We start from the raw sequence: 16,037 nt of genomic DNA, 5'->3' as shown, positions 1-16,037 counted from the left end.
AAAGAAATCCACAGGCCCAAAATGATGTCGCTTAGGTTAAGGGCCCAAGTCCGGAAACCAAGACTTAATACCTAACCCAACTGCAGGTTCAACACTCAGCAAGGTAACCTTGAAAGAGTCAACCTGGAATTTCCTGGTCCACACTGGGGAATCTACTAAGAGCACCTCTGCTCTTCTTAGCAGGGCCACCTTTTCCAAACAATGAATTCCTTACTAATAAACTCCTTACTTCTTCTTTTTATGCTTTTTTCTCTGCCTTTTAAAACATTTCTTTTGTTTAGCTCAGGGAGGGGCAGAGAGAGAGGACAAGCAATTCCATACTGTCAGCACAGAGCCTGACTAGCAGCTCTCTCTCAGGAACCATGAGATCATGACCTGAGCTGAAATCAAGAATCTGATACTTAACCAACTGAGCCACGCAGGTGCCCCTGTTTGTCCCATTTTTAAATCAATTCCTCCTGAGCCCAGGTGACAAATAAAAATTCACATTATCCCTTCCTTTCCAAGTCCAGACTCATTGGTTATGGACCCTTTTTCCCCTAGGAATAACTATTTCCTTCTTGTCCCTCTGGTTTTACATCCTCAGAAGGTGGCTTGGCTTTCCACTTGCCTGGGCTCTCTCTTCAGTTATCTTTGGGAGTGGCTCTAGCTCTTGTCAAAGTAGTACTGTTTACACTCTCTTTGAGGATGTCTTTTTGGATCCATGTTTAATCTGCCAGAAATGTTACCATTTTTCCTGGCTAAAACCTGATAATATATTTTTAAAATTTTTAATAATTCTATAGTAAAAAATTTTGGCCAAATTAAAAGCTGCTAAGGAATTTTTTCATTTTTCTTTTTTTTCATTTTTTAATTTTTAGGCTTTTTCTGTTAAGCAAAATTTACCCAGAGGAAGACTTTCTCACAGATGGATGGGTGTGTCAGTCCTTTGACTGTTATTAAAGCAACAGGCCAATTCTTTGAGAAGCTAAAAACAGATGTCCTTGTCTTACAGATCTAGTCTTCACTGGAGCACAGAGATCTGGTTCCAAAAATAATCCAAAGAATGCCAATCCTTTTTACTAATCCAAAAACCTCCCTTATTTATCTCAAAAGTCTTACAAGTATTGTAAAAGTTCTTGCTCAACGAGATCAAAAGTCCTTCTAGAAAGTGCTTGCATTTTTTTCCTTTGCCTTCAAAATATAAACATTCAGTGTTCTGCTGGTCTTCTCCAGGAATTTCTTATCTGGGCCATCTCTTCACAGTGCAGATTCCAGGGAGATCATTGTTACCAAGCAAACATGGAAGGTAAAGCCATTTAAAACTTGATTTGCCAAGGATAAATAAAAATCTTAAGTGTCTTCTCCACAAATATTAAAAACAAAAAAAAACTTTAGCCATCTAGACCAACAATCTTAACTTATTCTATCGGGCAGAAAAATAAAAACAAATCCAAACTTAAAAGTTTTTTTTTAAGATTTTATTTTTTAGGTAATCTCTACACCCAACATGGGGCTTGAACCAACAACCCCAAGGTCCAGAGCCACATGCTCTACCAACTGAGCCAGGCAGGTGCCCTGAAACTAGTCCGTTTTATACCTATTCCACGACAGTAATTTTACAACAGAGGCTATAGGGTCTGCGACTCTGTATGTTCACATGCATCTTTATATGTATGACAAATGCCTCTACATTCGGATGGCATTGCTAAAATTATTTTGTGAAGACCTCTATTTAGTTGCTTTGAAGGCAAATGACATTAAGCACTGGGCATTCTAAAACTCCAAAGGTAGAAACTAACCCAAGTGCTTTCAAATTCAAAACATCTAAGAAATTATTTGATATTAAAGGTACTTTAAGGGGAGCCTGGACGCCTGGGTGGGTTAAGTGTCTGACTTCAGCTCAGGTCATGACCTTGCAGTCCATGAGTTAGAGCTCCATGTCAGGCTCTGTGCTGACAGCTCAGAGCCTGGAGCCTTCTTCAGAATCTGTGTCTCCCTCTCTCTCTGCCCCTCCCCTGTTCACGCTCTTTTTCTCTCTCAAAAATAAAGACTGAAAAAAATTAAAGGTACTTTGAGGTTGATGGTTTAATGAACACAAACACACCTTTAGAGTTATCAACAGTAAATAAACAGACTTTTATTCTACCTGAGTTTACTAGCCAAATAAGTTATGTTACCTCTTATAAGATCTCCCATCCACAAAAAACACAATAGCTTAAGATAAAACTGACTTTGTCTAATGCTTAATAAAGCTTTGTAAGTAATCTGCACATAATTGTTAAAAACAAGTAGATTAAATATCACGTTTTGGAGTAAATTTTTTAAATGTGTAGGTGCCAAGAGCGGGCTGCCCCATCATGGGCAGCCTAGGCATAATATTTGTTTTTGAGTTAAAAGCAATCAAAACCCAGCTAATTCAGGAAAAACTCTTTACCAACACCTTCAACTATCTGCCTATAGTAGGAAGAGGGCATTAAGAGAAATTCCTCCTTAACTGAGAAATTAACCTGCACAACAAGACAAACATTGTTTTCCAAACATCTCCTCTCACCTGCCTGCCGGTGGTCTCCCTCCTCTTTGTATCCCCAGCCTTCACCCTTCTCCTCATCTCAGGATGTCAAGTGAGCCTCATGTCACCTGTTATTAGAATTCCATGCCAACATGTATTCCATGTATGTACAAAACTAAATTTGATTTTCTCCTGCAACTTTGCCTCACATCAGTTAGATTCTTAGCCCAACTTGAAGGACCTTAAAGGACAGAAGAAATTCTTCCTTCTGGTAACTAACAAAGTTCAACCAAGTAAATTGGGAGATCTAAATGGCTTTCTGAAATCCTTCATGAATCAGGCAGGACCCCACTGAGCATGTAGAGATGTGCATCCAGGAGTGGAACAAAATGGAAGATTTTTATAGAAGGGGATGTCCAGAAAGTTATTAGCAAAGGAATAGGATTGTTCCTGGAAATGTTTTTTTTAGGGGACAAAGCGTGGTTTCCACCTCACCTCTTTGAGGGAGGGAGAGAACCCAAATGGCTGACTCATTGGACTAGATTGAAAAGGTCCTGGCTGATGGGTTAATATTATATTGGTGGGGTAGATGGAAACTGCAGTTAGGTTCTGTATTAAGAACCAGTTTGGGAACTCAGCTGAAGTGACATTTTGGATTAAAATGACTACCTCTGAAGAGTATTGCAAAGATTATAGAGGATAAGTTATATGGCAGTCAACATACAATCCCTAGCATGTAGCTACTACTCTTAATGATGTTCTGGAATTTAAGAGAGCCATTATCATCAAAACACCCTTGTTAGGGTCATATCTTAAGATATATCACTGAAGATTTTAGATATATTTTTAGATATATCACAGTCCAAAAATACTAGGACACATGACAAGCCCTTGAGGTCTAGGGAGGGCAGAGCACCTAAAGTCACAAGACCCAGCAGAGATGGACGTAAGATTAGGGTCAGAAGGCCACAACTCTCTCAGCTGGAGCCATTCCAACACACTGCCTCAGGTGTGCTCTGTGCTTAAGGTTGGATGGAGAATGAAGGATTAAGGTGCACGTGGACTCTCTCAACCAATCCAGCTTCCATCATCATGGCTTTCTGCCCAGATTTTCTTTCCTTATTGAGCCCCCAAGTGGTCATGGTGCATGGAACTAGGCCACCTGTGGGTAGATTATTGGGCAAAATGCAGTGCTGCCTCCTGGATTCACCTCAGTGAGACTTGCTCATCGGTGATCAAGCTGGTGTTCTTCTCCTCTTTTCTTGCACGCTCACAGAAAAATAATTGGCAGGTCAAAAACTACTTTCTTCACTTCTAGTGGATTCACTCTCCAAACTGGGCTTGTCAGCAAACATGAGTCGACAGTTGCCTTAAAATTTCGGTGTCTAGGTCTTGACCTATTTGTAATCTAATGGAAAAGGTAGTTGTTTTTTGTGAAAATACAGAGTATGTGAATGCCTAATTATCAAGTGAAACAACTAACCAAACCAGCGACCTGACTCATGAGCAATAGTGTCTCATGTTGCTTACATGGTCGTCCTGGGGATGGGACAGGAATGCATTATTTCTCTGTCTTGTTTCCCCCCATTAGAGCTTTCATGAACAACTTGGCAGGGGCTCTTTTAAAGGATTCTCAGAGGGACCTTGGCCATTGTCCTCCCAGCAATTTCTTCTGTTTATTTTTTAATTAAAAAAATATATAATCATTTTGAAAATATGACAAAGTTCTGGTGAGATTAAAAAAAAAAAAAGGATCCAAAATTCCAGTCTACTTCCTTGTGGCCTCATGAAACCAGTAGACAACTGGGATTTATGGCTTGCTCAGGAATACTCTGTTTTGACTAATGGCCTTTGATCATCGTAATAACTTTTATCTAATCTTGCAGATGAATGAACTAAAACTTAGAGAGTTTTGGGAACTTCCTTAACAAGCAAGCAGGGGGCCAGGATTTTACCTCAGTAGCTGTAAGCTGTGACTCCAGATCAGACAGCACGTAGCACCGCAGGGCTGTGCCAGACCCAATATGGATGGCCGACAATTGGTTAAGATAATGGAAGAGAATTGCAAAGGACAATAATGTTTTATGCTGCAGTCCAAGGGACGTCACACTTCCTCCCACCACCTCCCCAAAGTTCATACCCTAGGCACAGTCCCTAAAATGGTAGTTTGGAGAATTGTTGCCGGGCATGGGAAAACATTTGTAGAAATCAGAATCTTGTTTTTATGATGATCAGTACTAGAATCTACTATCTACAAAGCCATGTGACTGGAACATATATGCTCTATATAATCACTTCATTTTTACCAAAGATATTCAAATTAACATTCATTTATTTGCAAAATAAGTCTAGTTTTTAAAAATACTTGTCCTGTTTATTTACCTAAGAGTAGCAAGAACAGTGATTGGCATATGACTTCACTCATATGTGGAATTTGAGAAATCACAACAGATAACATAAGGGGAGGGAAGGAAAAGTAAGATAACAACAGAGGAGAAGGCAAACCATGAGACACTCTTAAATACAGAGAACAAACTGAGGGCTGCTGGAGGGGAGGTGGGTAGGGGGATGGGTTAAATGGGTGATGGGAAGTAAGGAGGACACTTGTTGGGATGAGCACTGAGTGTTATATGTAAGTAATGAATCATTCGGTTCTACTCCTGAAGCCAAGACTACACTGTATGTTAACTAACTTGAATTCAAATAAAATAAATAAAATAAAATAAAATAAAGTAAAATAAAATTTAATAAATAGTGATTGATCATGTAGGCTCTTTAAAAGCTGCTTTGATGGAACTTTTCATAGAAATTTCTCTATTGAACTTTTAATAGCTTCTCAAGGCCAGAGGCCAAGCTAATTACTTGCCCTCAGAGTTCACCTGCAATACCTATAGATTTGGGGGGATTCCTCTCTACTCAAGGTTCCCCAAATATCCTGAGGTTCCTGTACCTGTCAGGAAGTGACCTTCTTTACTCAGTAAGGCTGCTGGGAACTCTATACCAAGGTACCTGGCTGATGTCTTCATGGGGCTTAATAGGCTCCATAAAGTCAACCTTAGTTCCTTAAAGCTGTCTGGTCAGGTCTGAGTCTGTGCATGTCTTTCTCAGGTAGGACATTCCCGTCAAAGCCTTGGTAATGTAACCAGTGTTTCCAATGTGTCCCTGTTGTAAGGAAAACAGATTCTCCCTGAACGTATGCAAATAAATATATTGCCATAAGAATGTAAGACTACTCACTCAAGTTCTGAATTTTGGAGGGTTCGGGTGGGGAGAAAAGATGGCTGTTTGAATCCTGCTTACAACAGTGTAATGCATCAAATTGGTAGAAGTCAGTTAGCTTAAAAAAAAACATTTCCTTAACAAAACATTTTTTTTTTTTTTTTTTTTTTTTTTTTTTTATTTATTTTTGGGACAGAGAGAGACAGAGCATGAACAGGGGAGGGGCAGAGAGAGAGGGAGACACAGAATCGGAAACAGGCTCCAGGCTCCGAGCCATCAGCCCAGAGCCCGACGCGGGGCTCGAACTCACGGACCGCGAGATCGTGACCTGGCTGAAGTCGGACGCTTAACCGACTGCGCCACCCAGGCGCCCCAACAAAACATTTTTTAAGTGAGCATGAAGTCATAAAAATGTTACCAATCCTCCTTGGTTCATTCAGTCCTATGTTATTAAGTCTTGTTCTGCTCGAATCCAGTTTTTCCACTAGTTCTGGATATTTTTACATAAATCGGTTTTATGACCTTAAGGTTATCAGAAATCTGCACTCAGAGTTTTGTTTCTATTTTTTATTTTTTTCATGAGCCTTACTGAAGATGAAACACATTGGCAGGAGCTTTTATAAAAGTATTTGAGTAGAAGTATAAATGTCTGTAAGTCATTAAAAGCTTAAAAATGGTTAAAGAGCTGGTGAGAGTTCATGACAATACAATTGACAAGGACAATTGACAAGGACGTTTGGTTGTTTCTGTGACACACAACACTTCAATATACTAACAGACCTGGACATCAAGTCTCTGTGGGCTTTATATGATTTTTGAAACATTCATTTTAATAACATCTCTACACAATTATAGTCTAACAGGATTTAGCATCACTTACTCAACAGTGCTTTAACTTATGTCATTTTTAACACACCAAGAAAGTCTAATTAATTTAATTTCTCAGAAAATCTTTGAAATGTTCCATGAGCTCTCTCGAAATCTTAAGTTAGATTGTGGTCAAAAGACTTGATTTCAGAAATTTATTTTGGGAAGTTTGTGTATATATATATATATATATATATATATATATATATATCAAGTTTGTGTATATATATATGTATATATATATCAAAAGATTGGAACATTTGATTAAACCAGATCATAGATCATTATATGACAATAGTTGGCAATTTAGCCAGTGATAATAAAAGATGCCAAAGGAAAAAAAAAAGATATCAGAAGTTATATAGTTATGAGAAAAATTTAGCTCCTTAATAGACTCAGTTTTCTTTAAGTTTTCAAAAACTGGATAGACATAAAAAATTATTTTCACAATATATAGAATCCTTTTTTTTTTTTTTTTGGCAGGTAACTTTAAAGGTAAAGAAAAACCTTTGTTTGTAATTTTTAATTAACAGCCAAATATTAGTTCAAGAAAACTTTGTTCTTTTAACAAAGAGAAAACAAATTTTCCATGAGAGTGCCTTTTCTTTCTCTTTTTTTAAAAATATCGTTTATTTATTTAGTTTGAGAGAAAGGGATAGTGTGAGAGAGAGAGAGTGCACACAAGTGGGGGAGGGGTGGAGAGAGAGAGGGAGTATCCCATCGACAGTGCGGTGTCTGATGGGGGCTTGAACTCACAAACTGTGAGACCATGACCTGAGCCAAAGTAGGACCCTGCACCAGGGTAATTTTAGTATCAAAATTCATTTCTGGTGCACCTGGGTGTCTCAGTTGGTTGATCCTCAGACTCTTGATTTCAGCTCAGGTGATGATCCCAGCATCTTGGGATCAAGCTTCGAGTCCAGTTCTGTGATATGTGTGGGGCCTTCTTGGTATTCTCTTTCTTTCTCTCTCTCTCTCCTTCTGCCCCTCTCTCCTGCTCACACACATTCTCTCTCTCAAAAAAACCTCTTACTTAAATTTATCTTAATTTTATTTTTTAATTCTTTTTAATGTTTATTTTTGACAGAGAAAGAGAGCGTAAGACCTGGGGAGGGGCAGAGAGAGAGGGAGAGAGAGAATCCCAGGGAGGTTCAGGACTATCATCACAGAGCCCGATGTGGGGCTTTATCTCATGAACTGTGCGATTATGACATAAGCCAAAATTAAAAGTCTGGCACTTAACCAACTAATCCACCCAGGTGTCCCAAGTTCATTTTAATTTTAGCTAGTATTGACTACACATAAATTCCTCTCCAAAGATTCCTTTTCCATAAACCTTTTATAACTTTCCTTCTTACTCAGATATTGTCTTAAGTTTTTGTTGTTTTTTTTTTGTTTGTTTTTGCCCCCAAACAATCAGCCTCATGTTAAGAGACAAACCACTTTCTTTCTCTAATAAAAAATATATATTTCCATCCTAATACCATTTTTGACAAGTTTTGCAATAGAGCTAGCCTGAACTTACTTGAATTTTAGCAAACACACAATAATACAAGTCTCCTATCTAATGCTGATAATTCTGGGATGGATGGCCAACATGGCAGAGAAGTAGGGGGATCCGTACTTCCCATGCCTCTCAAACAAAGAGGGGCTAAAGCCAAAGGACTTTGAACCCCAAAAGTCTGGGAGGAAAAGGGACTGAGTCTACCAGGGAGAAACTGGAACAACCTGAGGGACCATAGGTGGATGCTTGCGAACTGGGGGAGATAAAACAGGCCACATAGGCATGGAGGGGAGGGATCCCCTTCTGGCGAGAAACAAAAGGAAGAGAAAGAGCAGCTGGGGAAGTGTAGGCTTGTATCTGGGCAAGAGAAAAAACCTCGGACCAGGATGGAGAGAGATCCCATCTCTAACTGCAAGTCAGAGGATCTCTAACTGCAGACCCCATCTTGGGACTGGGGCAGCTGCCCTGTTCACACATCTGGGGAGGAAGGGAGCCACCTCCAGTTTCAGTGGTAGATCAAGAGTGCAGTCCGCAGCAGGAGAAACTGGTCCCCTCCCCTGAAGAGCTGTGGCACAGGACAAAACCAGCCAGAATCTCATATTGGGAGATGCTTCCCCAGTACCGGGATGCACAGAGCAGGAGTTTAATTCCCAGCCAGGTACCAGGGCAGAAGAGTGTTGGCAGAGTGAGACAGACATCCTTGTCTGTGCCCATGGCACAGTGAGGACGACATCAAAGGAGTGATTTGGGACACTCGGCCATGGAGAAGAGACTGGGAGGTCATCATTTTTCTCCCCACCACCACCAAGGTGGGGCGTCAGGGATCAGTCTGAGGGGCCCATAGTGGAGGTGGGACCAACCTACACCAAACTACACCCCTATGAGCCAGGTAACTGTGTGTCTACTGGGGCAGGATAGACACTGTGGAACCAGATGAAACCCTCCTCCAGACCAGCACCGCTGCATTGCCTAGATTAATTCTAGAACAATTCTTGATATATAGATATAGTCTCCCCTCCATTTCTCCTTCTTATCTCTTCCCTACTCTAGGCTGGTTATTCTGGTTATTGGTTTGTTTAAATAAACATATTTAATCCATTCTCTTAGTACATGTTCTATACCTCCTTCTTTACATTCCTTTCTCTCGGGAATAATCAAGCCATATAGTTTCTCTGTCTGGGTAACATTATCTTCGTTTCTTTTTCCCCGCTTCCTTCCTTATTTTCTTTTCTCTTTTAATGGATTAAGCCTTTTAGTCTCTCTGCTTGGTCAATGTTTATTTTTTCTTTTTCACTGGCCCTATCATTTCTCTCTTTGTATGTGCTCTTCCATCAGTACCGCCTTCATCCTGTTCTTTACTTGTAAGCTGGGGTTTCTGGTTTTTTGCTTTTGGATTGTTTTTAGTTTTTTGTTTTATTTGTTTGTTTGTTATATTTGCTTTTGTGTTTCTGTGTTTTTGTTTCCTGTTTGTTTGTTTGTTTTCCTTTACAGGGCTACTTCAAGGAACAAATCAAAGTACACCTGGTGGAGGGTCCAAAACATCACTATGAGTAGGGAAATAAAATAACCAAAGTCACAACAACAGAGAGCAAGTAACACTCTCCAAAAAACACCTCCTGAAGGGCCCAGCCCTGGACAGTGTATAACTCCTCTTTAATACATCAGTGCTCACAGGTGCAGAGCACATAACAAACTTTTAAAACTCATAAGGGACAGAAAACTAGCCAAAGTGGGGCGCCTGGGTGGCGCAGTCGGTTAAGCGTCCGACTTCAGCCAGGTCACGATCTCGCGGTCTGTGAGTTCGAGCCCCGCGTCAGGCTCTGGGCTGATGGCTCGGAGCCTGGAGCCTGTTTCCGATTCTGTGTCTCCCTCTCTCTCTGCCCCTCCCCCGTTCATGCTCTGTCTCTCTCTGTCCCAAAAATAAATAAAAAGAAAAAAAAAAAAAAAAAAAACGAAAAGAAAACTAGCCAAAGTGATGAAACAGAAGAATTCTCCTCAAAAGAAATTCCAGGAAAAAGTGACAGCTAAAAAATTGATCAAAACAGATTTAAGCACCACAACAGAGCAAGAATTTAGAATAATGGTCATAAAATTAGTTGCTGTGCTTGAAAAAAGCATAGGAGACAGCAGAGAATCTATTGCTACAGAGGTCAAGGGACTAAAAAATAGTCATGATGAATTAAACAATGCTATAAATGAGGTGCAAAATAAAATGGAGGCGGCCACAGTGCAGATTGAAGAAGCAGAGGGGGAGAATAGGTGAATTAGAAGATAATTAGAAGAAAAAGAGGAAGCTGAGAAAAAGAGCAATAAAAAAAAATCCAGGATCACGAAGGGAGAATTAGAGAACTAAGTGATTCAAAGAGAACAATAGCTGTATCATAGGAATTCCAGAAGAAGAAGAAGAGAGAGAAAGGGGCTTGAAGGTGTACTTAAACAAATCATAGCTGAGAACTTCCCCAATCTGGGGAAGAAAACATGCATTGAAATCCAAGAGGCGCAGAGAACTCCCTTCAGATGTAACCCGAATCAATCTTCTGCACGACATATCATAGTGAAACTGGTAAAATACAAGGATATAGACATAATTCTGAAAACAATTAGGGATAAGTGGACCTTAACATACAAAGGTAGACACATAAGCGTAGTAGCAGACCTATCAACTGAAATTTGGCAGGCCAGAAAGGAATGGCAGGAAATCTTCAATGTGATGAACAGGAAAAATATGCAGCCAGGAATCTTTTACCCAGCAAGCCTGTCATTCAGAATAGAAGGAGAGATAAAGGTTTTCTCAAACAAATAAAAACTGAAGGAATTCATCACCACTAAACCAGCCCTACAAGAGATTCTAATGAGGACCCTGTGAGTGAAATGTTGTAAGGACCCCAAAGTACCAGAGACATCACTACAAGCAGGAAACCTACAGATAACATGATGACTCTAAACCCATATCTTTCAATAATAACACTGAATGTAAATGGACTACATGCTCCAATCAAAAGATAGGGTATCAGAATGGAAAAAAAAAAAACCAACAAGACCCATCTATTTTCTATCTACAAGAGACTCATTTTAAACATGAGGACACCTTCAGATTCAAAGTGAGGGTATGGAGAACTATCTATCATGCTACTGGAAGTCAAAAGAAAGCTGGAGTAGCCATACTTATATCAGACAAACTAGACATTAAATTAAAGGCTATAAGAAGAGATGAAGAAGGGCATTATATAATTATTACAGGGTCTATCCATCAGAAAGAGCTAACAATTACAAATGTCTATGCACCAAGTATGAGAGCACACAAATATATAAAACAATTAATCACAAACATAAGCAATCTTATTGATTAAAATGTGGTAATTGCAGGGGACATTAATACTCCACTTACAACAATGGAAAGATCATCTAGACAGAGAATCAATGAAGAAACAATGGCCCTGAATGATACATTGGACCAAATGGACTTGACAGATATATTTAGAACTCTACATCCCAAAGCAGCAGAATATACTTTCTTCTTGAGTGCACATGGAACATTCTCCAAGATAGATCACATAGTGGATCACAAAACAGCCCTCAATAAATATAAAAGAATTGAGATCATACCATGCACACTTTCAGATCACAATGCTATGAAACTTGAAATCAACCACAGGAAAAAGTCTGAAAACCTCCAAAAGCATGGAGATTAAAGAACATCCTACTAAAGAATGAATGCGTCAATGAGGCAGAGAAGAAATTTAAAAACATATTGAAACAAATGAAAATGAAAATACAACAATCCAAACCCTTTGGGACACAGCAAAGACAGCCCTAAGAGGAAAATACATTGCAATCCAGGCCTGTCTCAAGAAACAAGAAAAATCCCAAATACAAAATCTATCAGCACACCTAAAGGAACTAGAAACAGAACAGCTAACACACCCCAAACCCAGCAGAAGAAGAGAAATAATAAAAATCAGAGCAGAAATAAACATTATAGAATAAAAAAAAAAACCCAGTAGAACAGATCAATGAATCCAAGAGTTGGTTTTTTGAAAAAATAAACAAAATTGATAAATCTGTAGCCAGGCTTCTCAAAAAGAAAAGGGAGGGAACCCAAATAGATAAAATCATGAATGAAAATGAATTATTACAACCAATCCCTCAAGCAATTATCAGGGAATACTATGAAAAATTATATGCCAACAAACTGGACAACCTGGAAGAAATGGACAAATTGCTAAACACCCACACACTACCAAAACTCAAACGGGAAGAAATAGAAAATTTGAACAGATGCATAACTAGTGAAAAAATTGAATCACTTATCAAAAATGTCCCAACAAATAAGAGTCCAGGACCAGATGGCTTCCCCAGGGAATTCTACCAGACATTTAAAGCAGAGCTAATACCTATTTTTTCTCAAGCTGTTCCAAAAAATAGAAATGGAAGGAAAACTTCTGGCCACATTCTATGAAGCCAACATTACTTTGATTCACAAACCAGAGACCCAGCAAAAAAAAGAGAACCACAGGCCAATATCCTTGATAAATATGGATGCAAAAATTCTCAACAAGATACTAGCAAATCGAATTCAACAACATATAGAAAGAATTATTCACCACGATCAAGTGGGATTCATTCCTGGGCTACAAGGCTGGTTCCATATTTGCAAATCAATCAATGTGGTACATCACATTAAAAGAAAAGATAAGAACCATATGATCCTGTCAATCAATGCAGAAAAAGCATTTGACAAAATTCAGCATCCTTTCTTAACAAAAACCCTCAAGAAAGTCGGGAAAGAAGGAACATACTTAAACATCATAGAAGTCACTTATGAAAAGCCCACAGCTAATATCATCCTCAATGGGGAAAAACTGAGAGCTTTCCCCCTGAGATCAGGAACATTACAGGGATGTCCACTCTCACCACTGTGACAACAAAATGAACAAAATCAAAGGCATCAAAATTGGCAAAGATGAAGTCAAACTTTCACTTTTCACAGATGACATGATACTCTACATGGAAAACCCAACAGACTGCACCAAAAGTCTGTTAGAACTGGCACATGAATTTAGCAAAGTCATAGGGTACAAAATCAATATACAGAAACCGGTTGCATTTTTATACACCAATAATAAAGCAACAGAAAGAGAAATAAAGAAACTGATCCCATTCACAATTGCACCAAGAACTGTAAAATACCTAGGAATAAACCTAACCAAAGATGTAAAAGATCTGTATGCTAAAAACTATAGAAAGGTTTTGAAGGAAATTTAAGAAGGCATAAAGAAATGGAAAAACATTTCATGCTCATGTATTGAAAGAATAAATATTGTTAAAATGTCAACACTACCCAAAGCAATCTACACATTCAATGCAATCCCAATCAAAATTGCACCGGCATTCTTCTCAAAGCCTAGAACAAACAATCCTAAAATTTGTATGGAACCACAAAAGACCCTGAATAGCCAAAGTAATATTGAATAAGAAGACCAAAGCAGGAGGCATCACAATCCCAGACTTTAGCCTCTACTACAAAGCTGTAATCATCAAGACAGTATGGTATTGGCACAAAGACAGACACATAGACCATTGGAATAGAATAGAGACCCCAGAATTGGGCCCACAAATGTATGGCCAATTACTTTTTGACAAAGCAGGAAAGAGTATCCAGTGGAAAAAAGACAGTCTCTTTAACAAATGGTGCTGGGAGAGCTGGACAGCAACATGCAGAAGAATGAAACTAGACCACTTTCTTACACCATTCACAAAAATAAACTCAAAATGGATAAAAGACCTGAATGTGAGACAGGAAACCATCAAAACCTAGAGGAGAAAGCAGGAAAAAAACCTCTTGGACCTCAGCCACAGCAATTTCTTACTTGACACATCCCCAAAGGGAAGGGAATTAAAAGCAAAAATGGAATATTGGGACCTCATGAAGATAAAAAGCATCTGCACTGCAAAGGAAACAATCAACAAAACTAAAAGGCAACCAACGGAATGGGAAAAGATATTTGCAAATGACATATCAGACAAAGGGCTAGTATCCAAAATCTATAAAGAGCTCACCAAACTCCACACCCAAAAAACAAACTATCCAGTGAAGAAATGGGCAGAAAACATGGATAGACACTTTTCTAAAGAAGACATCCAGATGGCCAACAGACACATGAAAAGATGCTGAACGACACTTATCATCAGGGAAATATGAATCAAAGCCACACTGAGAAACCACCTCATGCCTCTCAGAGTGGCTAAAATGAACAAATCAGGAGACTATAGATGCTGACGAGGCTGCAGAGAAACAGAAACCCTCTTGTGCTGCTGGTGGGAATGCAAACTGGTGTAGTCACTCTGGAAAACAGTGTGGAGGTTCCTCAAAAAATTAAAAATAGAACTACCCTACGACTCAGAAATAGCACTGGTAGGAATTTATCCAAGGGATACAGGAGTGCTGATGCATAGGGGCACATGTACCCCAATGTTTATAGTAGCACTTTCAACAATAGCCAAATTATGGAAAGAGCCTAACAGTCCATCAACTGACAAATGGATAAAGAAGATGTGGTTTATATATACAATGGAATACTACTTGGCAATGAGAAAGAATGGAATCATGCCATTTGCAACAACGTGGATGGAACTGGAGGGTATTATGCTAAGTGAAATAAGTCCGTCAGAGAAAGACAGATACCATATGTTTTCACTCATATGTGGATCTTGAGAAACTTAACAGAAGACCATGTGGGAGGGGAAAGGGCGAAAAACATTACAGAGAGGGAGGGAGGCAAACCATAAGAGACTCTTGGATACTGAGAACAAACTGAGGGTTGATAGGGAGTGGGAAGAGGGGAAAGTGGGTGATGGGCATTGAGGAGGGCACTTGGGATGAGCACTGGGTGTTGTATGGAAACTAATTTGACAATAAATTATAAATAGATAAATAAATAATAAAAAAATAATGTTGATAATTCTAAAGACATGTCTATTTTAATTAAACCAATAAACTTAAATTACCTTTAGTACCAAATATTTTCCCAGATCGCATGAACTTGGAAACATTTCAGGTGGTTTTTATCTTTTGAGTTTTAGAACGCCCAATTTTACAAGCACTTGCCTTCAACTAAATAGACCTCTTTCACCCCTTAATGTTAGTAATACCATCTGGGGGGACAGAAAACATCTCACATTTACAACATATGTTGACATATACACAGACAAGATAGTAAAAACAATATTAACTTTCAGGAGAGGACATTAAAGTCCCATTTTTCAAATATCTCATGTATTTTTCTGATGACACCATTTTCTCTAGTGTTTGCATTTCAAAGAATGGCTTTTAGGTTTGGAGAAGATGGGGATAGAAAATTTATATCGCAAAGCTGCAGAAAGAGTATTTTAAGTTTTCTCCAAGGGAGAAATTAAGAGCATATCTTACTGATATTGGAGGTGGTAGAGTCTGGGCACAAGAGCCCTTTTAGCAGTTTGTATTTTAAAAAGCTCTCTAAGTAAATCAAGTGAGTAAGCAAGTAAGTAAGTAAAATTTTTTAAATGCCACTTTCCCTTCTTTTTTTTCTTCCAGTCTCAGATGATCCACGCTGTCTTTACATTTTAAAACAAGTTTTATAATTGTAAGGAGAGAGAAAATAATGTACACATTTTTCTAGAGTTTCAGAGTAATTCCTGTTTAAAATGGATCCTTCTTTGTGCATCCGGGTGGCTCAGTCGGTTAAGTGGTTGACTTCTGGCTTCAGCAGGTCATGATCTTATGGTTTGTGAGATCGAGCCCCACGTCGGGCTCTGAGCTCACTGTGCGGAGCCTGCTTCAGATCTTCTGTCTCCCTCTTACTGGCCCTCTCCAGCTCACATTCTTTATCTCTCAAAAATAAATACATGTTAACAAAAACATGGAAATGGATCTTTCTTTTCTGAAGTACAGGACAATTTGTTCCGATATCCTGATCT

The sequence above is a fragment of the Panthera leo genome, chromosome D4 (assembly GCF_018350215.1).
Source record: "Panthera leo isolate Ple1 chromosome D4, P.leo_Ple1_pat1.1, whole genome shotgun sequence".
NCBI classification, from domain to species: Eukaryota; Metazoa; Chordata; class Mammalia; order Carnivora; family Felidae; genus Panthera; species Panthera leo.
Note: the sequence above shows the minus strand (reverse complement) of the source record.